The following is a 10,036-nucleotide window of genomic DNA, read 5'->3' as shown; positions in this document are numbered from 1 at the left end:
TGCAAAGTTTTAGAAGAAGTTTCATAGGAACCAAAGATTAAACAAAAACCAAGAAATCCTCACCTCTATTATTTAGACAAAAAAGAACTTTTAGAAATTTGCCAATTGGTCTAGTTAAGAGCATTGAAGTCACAGATGTCACCAAACTATCTTATCCCTTTTTTGTAAAAATAATAGGCCTATTTAGGCTTGAGATGGAGTCCATGATAGTGAGGCGATGAAATCACACGAAAAGACATAAATGAGCAAAGCCTTGCTTTTTGGGAATATCCCCTTCCACGAACACCATGGTAAATGGTCTGCTAAATTCCTTATATGTGTTATGGTGTGCACCTCATAGATCCCCTTATTTTTTCATTTAATAAAGACTTAAATTATATATGTTTTTTCCTTTTATTTTTTTAATTTTTTAATTTTGTTTTATATTATTATTATTATTTATTAGTGAGGATTTCCAATGGTAGTAAAATTTATTGTGTGATAATTATAAAAAGGATGTGATGAATATGTATATGAAAAAATATTTTTGAAGTAATTATATGAATAATAGAATTAGAAAAAAAACTAAGGTAAATTAATATATCTGTATATTTTTATATGCAAATAGTATTAAAAAAATTAATTGTTAGGTTTTTAGGATCATCAAGTATTTCCATAGAAAATATACAAAGAAATTTCAAATGTTTTAGTCTCTATACCATCAAACTTAAATGTGTCATAATTATGTTTTCTATTTAGATCATTTTTTAAAGTATACACAACTCTTAAAGGGCTTCATTACTATCCAATAAAATAAAAGGTCTTATATTTATATTAGAATAGGTTCACTATTCTTTTCAATACAACTAGAATGAAAGAAAAAAAGAATTATATTGAAAGAGGTCAAGTAGACAACCAACCAAGCTGCTTGATTCAATCTAGTGTAAAACTAAGTCATGTGACATAACCATATCCTATGTAGCATGGACCCTCAACAAACTATATAACATTTAATTAATTTTTGATCTATGTCTAAATATAAAATTTATATTTCAAAAATATCTACTAAATCACAAATGACTCTTTCTAGGATGAATTAGAATTTTACCTTTATATAATACACTAATATGCATATCTGAGTATTTCACACTCAAGTTAGTGGCCAATTATTACTTGAACTGGAGTCAACTATTATGCACTATGTATATTATTATATCACACAAGAATCCAAGATAAATTATTATAGTCTTGTGAGCCACATATTATTATTATTTACAGTAATGAATATATTGCATTATGTCAATACTCTATAATAGTAACACAACAAACACATCTATATTATAATAGATATATTTTCAATGAAACATTTAAATGCGGTTACTGCAATTATTGCAAATAAAATATAACTAATACAATGTGAAAATCTTAAAAATAGAGGTACAAAATTATGTCATACATGTACACCATATCAAAAAAATAAATTTAAGAAAAAAAATCAATGAATTTTTTTATTTTAATATATTTATTTTTATAAAATCTAAATGAAATTATTTAATAAACAAATTGAACTACATGTACATTCATAAGATATTAGTAAATGAAACTAATTTAATTTCTAGTTCCTTCAATTTTAAGTATTTGATATACACTCCATACATATTAATATAATAAAATATCTTGTTATTTTTTGGTTAAATTTTTATATCACCTGAATATTTATACTTTGTTAGCTAATACACATCTAAATATAACACAAAATTTATTTTGATATACTTCATATATATTCAATTCTTGGAACAAAATATCTAAATAAGATATGGTAAATATTTGATAAAGCTTTGATTTAAAAAAAAAAAACTTATATATTTGAATCCCCAAAACCTTTCGAAAACAACTCTAAAACTAAATAACTTTAGTAATAGATATCTCAATTATAATATGCATGTTGGTTTAAATTATAACAAAAAGGTGGTAGAGATATCCTATTATATTTGAATTAACAACTAATTGTAGTTGTGTCGACTTGAATTTCACCCTTGGAATGCTACCTGCAATAAGTTAGTTTCACAAAATACCAATGGAAATGCTACAGGAAATCCAAATTCAACCGATGAAACTACATGAAGTACATATAAAATAAAATACTAATATTACCTTCATGGCTGATGTCTCATTGTGTCCTAACTCCACTGTTCCTGGTTGTAGATGGTGTGCTCTCAAACAATGCATTGATGGCTTCCAAGATGGCATATAAAGAATGGACTGATAACTGGTAGTTAACTGATACTATGATATGAAATGCTACATGATTATGCTAAAATGATTATGCTAAATGATATCTTATCTTTTCTATTTTCTATTTGCTATTTGCTTCAAAAACTCACAGATGCATATGATTGATTTGAAGACTAACTCTCTCTCAACTAAAGCTCTTGATTTTATAGACCTTGAGAGGATTAGATGATGTGGCTCAGATTAACGGACATGATTAGATCTGCAGTTTTGGATGGCTATGAGCAAAGGTGAAGGTTGAGAGAAAGGGAGAAGAAGAAGACAAGTGTCACTCATCTCACCTTGACTGGGTTGCTCACTAAGAGAATCTAGGGATGGTTGAAGGAAATTTAGGCATGATAGGACAAGTGGACTCAAGTCCTTCCTAATATGTAGTGGGTGTTGCAAAGAATATAAGAAATGGTTATGAAATATGTGTACGTACACAATATTCATTAAGTTTGGAGGTTGGAGATAAATGATAAATTAATATTTAATTAATTTCCTTAGCCACATGTTTGATGAGTTGGCAAAGGGAAGATGAAGTGGAGATGGAAGGTGAGTTGGAAAACAAAGATTAAATAATTTAAGAAATCATTTAATATATGAGACTATAGGATAGGAGGATAACCATTAAATATTAGATATTTAATTAACTAGAGGAATAGGATAATTGAATTAATTAATAGAAAGAAACTAAAAATGAATTAAATAAATTAATCTTTTCAAATTAACTATTTAATAAAAGAATAATTATTAAATAAATTTAAAATATTTATTTAATTGCTCATAGCCAATTTTTATGTGTATACAGTAGTCATTGAATACCAACCTAAGTGATTCTAAAAGCTACTAGTTGGCAAAGGGAGATATGTGTTAGAGATACGTAGTGATTATTTTGAGTATGTTTATTGCATCATAAAAAGGTATCCAGGAATTAGTTTTAGAAAATTTGTGTAGGATTGTACTAAAATGGCATTACCTTGGTTTAATTAGCAGCATTAGAGTACACTAGAAAAAATCTTGATAAATTTATAACATTAGAGAAACTAACATCATAAATCAAATTTATTCCTATTCACCTACATAAATTAATATATAGAATGTTTTATATGTCAATTTATAAGCACACAATCCCATTTTATGCATATAGTACCTAACTATGTAACACATAAATTCCAATATTTTCTAAGACACGAATAGTGAAACTACATATTGGATCACATTTTGCTTGTTTAGAAACTCCCAAATATGTTTACACATTATAATACATCTCATTGGAAGTAAATCCAATAAAATACACCTTTATTTGAATTTCTTGTTCGATATCGTTGAGAAGTTTGCTGGAATGATGCGTTGTCATTGATGTCAACATATTCTTGTGTTGCAGTCAAATTGGATGAGTTGGTTTGGCCAATGTGTTGCAAATTAAAAAAATTTGAGATAAGTATCTCTAGTGGATTCGTCGAAAGTTTCAGAGGTCTGCATGATGATTTGATTAGGTTATGAGATCCGGTATTGAGATTGGTTTTTAGTTGTTTGTGTTGATCAGTGTTCTGGATTTTGCTTCGCATTGCCCCAGAATTGCAATATCTTGGTTTGTGGTTTTGGCAGTGTTTGGGATGTTTTGGATTTTGCTTCACATTGCTCCAAAATTGCAATATCTTGGTTTGCAGTTTTGGCAGTGTTTGGGATGTTCATATGTGTCCTTAATTCAGATGGTTCATGCTTTGGAGGTCTGCAAGTGAATCTTTCAGTTTGACAATTAGTTTAGTTGATGTTCTTGAGGTTCGGTATGATGATGAAGATTCTAATAAGTGGTGGTGTTGTGGTAATTCATGATGCTTGTGGATGTTTCTAGATCATGTTTTATCAATGTTGATCATTCGCATTGATCGTTGTGCTCATTGTGGATGATTTCTCTAGTATGTTCATGTTATATGGTGTTCTTGGCCAACTAGATGATTGTAGCATGTTGCAGATGTTTGAGGCATAATTGTTGAAGGTGTTCTTGTTTGAGGTGTTGTTTTAGGTCAATACTATGTCTTAGCCGACATTGTTTTGGTCCACATGTATTGTTGTAGTGTGTGTTGTTATATTATTTTAATGTGTGATGAGTTTTGAGCCAACATTGAAAGATAGGTTGATGATTTGTATAAATACATGTAATAATCATGTGAGAGATGTATCTGTGTGTGCAAACAATTATTTGATCTTTTAGTAGCAGAGGAGAAGTGCGAAGAAGTGTGAAAGAGAAGATTTTGTGTTATGTGAGTAATCAAAACTATAACTAGGCATGAGGAGATGCTATTTTATTAGTTCATGATCCTCGAGATGTAATCCAAATGTTTTTGTAAGGCAGTGAGCCTTCCTCAAGGTTGTAGCCCTTCATGTTATGTAATTTGAGCAATGAGCTCTAGATATTGTTCTTGAATGTATGTGCATTCCCCATTGTAATATTTCAATTACTCCTAATAGGGTATTATCTCATTATGGGTAGGTTCCCATCATGGTTTTTCCCTTGACCAGATTTTCCATGTCAAAAATCTTGGTGTTATGTGTGTTATTGATGTGGTGTTGATTTGTGCTTTCATTGTTAATAATCAGATCTGAATTTAAGTTTGAGATGTGCAGATTTTGTGAGCAAACTGAGTTAGCCCCCCCACTCCGAACTCTCAGTTTGCTATACTGTTGCCAACATTTCTACCTTCCACAACATTTGACTTAGGTTTGATAAAAATACCTTTAATCAAATATTATTAAATTTACATTTTAAGCCAAAATGACCCATTACAACCAATGTAAGTTCATTTTCTAGTCCTTAAGTCTCACCTATCCAATAACGTCACATTCTATTTGAGAAAAAATAATAATTTGATCCATTAATTTCCACAATCATGTAAAGTTATCATTACATAAGATTTACATGATCACAATAGTCATATAAATATTTTTGAAAATTATAATTTATAACATTTTTATTTGATAATATATTTATTTCATATTTTGTAGTGAACATAAGTGATTTTTTATCAAACATAAAGGTCTATTTTCAATACATGTGGAAAAATATGAACACCCTTCCCATTCATGTTCTTGTTCCATTGAAAATGATGATTTGGATAAATATAAATAAATTATTTTCGTGGAAAAATATGTATAAATTATAATGTCTAAATAAAACAATAAACAAGAAGAAAAAATAAAAGAATATCTCAAATTTGGGGTCTTATACGTATGTTTAATAAATTATGAATTAAGGAATCAAGTCTTGATGAGTGTGAGGTCTCCAACACTATAAATGATGAGGTGAAAATCATGCTTTGAGTGACCTTAATGTAATGGATACCCATCAACTCTTGGCATTTAGATAAATAATTAATGGATTAGTATCATTCTCCTACATCAAGTTAACATTTGTAATAATATAACAAAAAATTTCAAGAAATTACTAAGTCACTTTGAGAGAATTATATTCAAACAAATATGTGTACATGATTTTCTAAAAATTGAGAAAAAATATTTTGTGAAAATTGAGTCTTTTAATTTATAATTTATGTGTATTTTAAATACCAAACTAACTAGGTCTTGAAATAGATGTTGTAGGTAATGTAACAATGATTTCTTATGCAAGTAATAAGAATTTTGAAGGGTCATCTAAAATGTGGATCTAATGTATGAAAAAAATTATATTGCTTTTCTAGTTTCTCTTCCTAAGTTCATGAGAAACTTTTAAAAAACTATGTTTCATTTTAACTTAAAGTCATGTATGCAAATAGTCATTAGTGTTCATGTAGCTAAAATACATAAAGCAACTTAGGGTTGAACCATTCCTAATTTGCTAGTAGGTAAAGGAGTAGAGATTGATATAGAGAATTTTTAGAAAAACTTAAGATAAAAATCATTAAGGTAAGAAAATATCAATTCAAGGCCACATAATATAGGTAAAACCATTGTTTAGAATCATGCATCATTCAAACCATTTTTTATATTAACAAATTTTAAAGCCAACTACACCTATGCAAAAATATTAGCAATAAAAGTGCAAATTCTTATTTTATATAGTCTTCATTTCAAGGTTGATGCATTCTTGAATGTCACTTTCAAAGAAAAACATGTTTGGTAGTACATAAAGTCATACAATTATCACCTACACCAAGTATTATATAATCATTCCTCCATATTAAGAATGGTTCAATTTTAAATAGAAAACATTCTATACAACAATTTATGAAACTTTATAATAAGATTGAGGACCACATACACACAATTTTTGGTGATGAAACTTGTATATATTATAACAAAAATCTTATACATATACGCTCATGTACCCTAATTTCAATGGCATCCCTCACATTTACTTTGATTAGGTGAAGTGGGAGAGGGATCGAACCACTTATAAAGTTGTCATAAGGTAAAAACAAAAACTTCCATTCTACTCAAATGCAAGACCAAAGAGGCTCAAAAGAAGTGAGACTAAACAAAAGCTTTAGATCAAAGAAACAAAATGATGGGAAACAACTATCATGGTCTATAACTAAGACTTCTCTTTGAGAACTATATACTAGAACAAGGGTTGTGAAACGATCCCCAAAACCTTAATAGAGAGAGTACATTGAACTATAACAAAACAACCAAAGAATGGGCCAAAAAAGAACCAACAAGAACTTGCAATCAAACATAAAGACAAAAGAAAAATGTTACAAATAGGAATACGACATCATGCTAGAAACCTAATAGAATAACTTCCATAGAACTAAATCCCTAAGATGAAAAAACCATCAAGCAAAGGGCTTTGATGAAATAAAATCATCTAGCCACTTCCTTCTGATGTAGAGACAAGACCCCAATAAAATCTATAACAAAGTCCATGTGAATAGGATAAGCAAGAGCAACACGCATCATATAATCCACCTCAATAGGAAAAGGAAACAAAAGTCACCTTATTGTAACCAATGGAAATAATTTTGGTGCTTGAAATCCTCATACCAAGGCCATCAAATAAAACCAAGTATGCTACCCTCTTCCAACTATTGGAGAGAAGGGATTCCTACCATACCCACAAGAGAAAAGATTCCAACCATACCCACAAAAACATAATCCACCTTTATAGGAGGGGGAATAGAAGTAACTGAGGAAAAGGTAGTGGGGTCGCATCACTATTAAGCCATGAAGGCCCAAATATATACTTCCAACAAATACCCTATCAACCAAAGAATAGCCCCTACAAGGACAAGGAGAGGCTTCAAGGGAGAAAAACAAATAAATAACATCTAAAAAATGAGAAGAAAATGTTTCGTCCTAGATGCTACAATAGCACATAAGCTGCATGAATGAGCTTAGAACCAAACCTAAAAACTAAAAGAACAGCCATAAATCATACTAAAAAATAGCCAAAGACCCAACAACTCTCATAACTCTCATAATCATCAGCCGCTTTTGAAAAAACTCCAAAATAACAAACTGACCTAGAGTCAACACAACAAACAACCACCAACACCTCTAGAGGAAAGGGCATAGGGGGGAAAACCTCCAACGAAAAACATGGAAGTCATTCCATTGATAGAGGCGAACTTGAGAAGGAAAAGACAGCCATCCAAGGTAATAGAAGCCCACACAGGAGCAAAAGAGAGCCATCTAAGGTAATAGAAGCCCACACAGGAGCAAAAGAGAGCCATCTAAGGTAATAGAAGCCCACACACGAAAAGTGTGGATGGTACCCTGCCCTAAAGGTCGCAAGAAAGGATCAACCAAACCGAAGGTAAACTAACAACTAGGGCCTTAGCTGCAACTCATCCTTCACACAACAGATAGAGCTAGCACCCTTCACCTCCAACCAAAAGAGAGGGGATCGACAACTTCAATAACTCTAGCGCCAGAGTTGTCGCAAGGAAACTCCAAGTGCCTCATCCTTGGCATCCTAGGATAAAGCTCAATCACCACCATGTGCACCGCACTAAGAGGCCTTACCACTGCCGAGCCCCCCTCAGCTACTCCCACGCCAATACCGAGGCCACCGAAACCAGCACCTAAATAAGGGGCAGATAAAAGAAAAAACATGCAGAGCCCAGTAGCCGCACCCACCTCACCGCTAATAGACTAGCAATGAAACCCCCTTCTCTCCAGCCCAAGCACCAACAAGCCCACACCCACCAGAGTCCCAAACGCAGGGTAGAAAACAAAACCTAAAAGGCTCCCAACAAGGCATTTAATGGCACTGTGGGAAACGGAGTATACTCTGCCAGCATTATCATTACCGTCTTCATTCCCCTCTTCGTCCTCATTTCGAATGCTCGATTTTTCGAAAACTTTCCCTCTCTTGCTCAGTCTCAGAACTAGCTTCCATCGCTTACATTTGTCAATGGCATATACATGGAAGAAATGCTAGACTTCTCATAGAACTCCTTATAATAGGAATGAGAACTCAAATTGAAAGCCCCATGAATTAATTTGGTCCTCAAAGGTATATGCAACATTCCCGTGAAACAATAATTAACCTGGGCACACTGCTTGAGTGAACGATATACGCTCAGCTTCTTATGTAAACTTGTGATGACATGTTGCCAACATATGGCATAACCTTTAACCTGGCACATTTCTTCAGTAAACGATCTACACGCAGCTTCTCAGTTTTAGTTGTCCAAAAGTTTTATCTGGTTCCGCGGATAAGTAGATAGGATGTTTAATCAGAATGTTCTGACAGACGTATATTATAATATATCTGAAACATGCCTACCGACAAATCATGATGGAGAATGAAGACTGGCAAGGTCACGCAAGTATTGGGAAGCGATTCATCGAATTTCTAGTTTAGGGCACGCATTATCCAAGAAGGATTTATATGAGCGAATGATTACGATAATATATATTTATCTGGCGAGATAACTTGATTAGATGGGCGACTTAATAACGAGAGCTTTTTTATTATTAAATTATAGTTTTTTCACGTGTTTCCTCGGTAGGGTTTCATACGGATTAGAAAATTCTCTGTTTTTATTGCTGGACATCTGATGATTTTGCTCTAAGTTAGGGATTAAGAGAGATCATCAGATTACTTGGAAGGAGATCTATCAGAATAGCAATCGGATTGGGGAAGTTAGTAGTATGTGGGTTCCTAAAATAATGTAATGGCTCGTAATTATCTTTACTCGTCAATTTACTGATTACCTCGACATCGTAGTTAAGCCATTCGATTATTTGCACGAAGCATTTAGAGGGAAAGATTTGTGCAGTTCTCAGTTACGAACGAATATTAGGTTTTTTAATGGACGAATGTTCTTAATGTAAAGTTAAAAAATTAATTTCTAGAAAATTTGTATGAGAATTTTTAATTCAATTTCTTTAGTAACTTTTATTAATAAATGCATTTCAAATCATTTTTATAGGTTACAAGAATATTATATTAATAATCAAATAAGTTTATTAAAATATATTAATGCTTATATTATACAAGTGTGTAAAATATAAAAAAATATAAATATTAAAATATATTTTATTATTTATTATAGATGATATTAATTAAATTTTAAATATTTTAGTTTCCATTGATGATAAATTATTTATTATAAATTATATTTGACTAGATAATTTAAATATGTATTCTAATTTTGTTTTATATTAAAAAGAATATTTGATTAATTTAATAATATATGTGAATGACATGTAAATGTGAATCAAAATAATAATGGAAATAAATGCAATGCAAATTCAAAGCTCACAAATCCGCACAAACACAAAATGAAGTATAATATCTATGCACAAATCAATGATTGAGAAATTTTAAGAG

This window comes from Cryptomeria japonica, chromosome 5 (assembly GCF_030272615.1).
Source record: "Cryptomeria japonica chromosome 5, Sugi_1.0, whole genome shotgun sequence".
NCBI lineage: Eukaryota > Viridiplantae > Streptophyta > Pinopsida > Cupressales > Cupressaceae > Cryptomeria > Cryptomeria japonica.
This window is presented reverse-complemented; position numbering follows the sequence as displayed.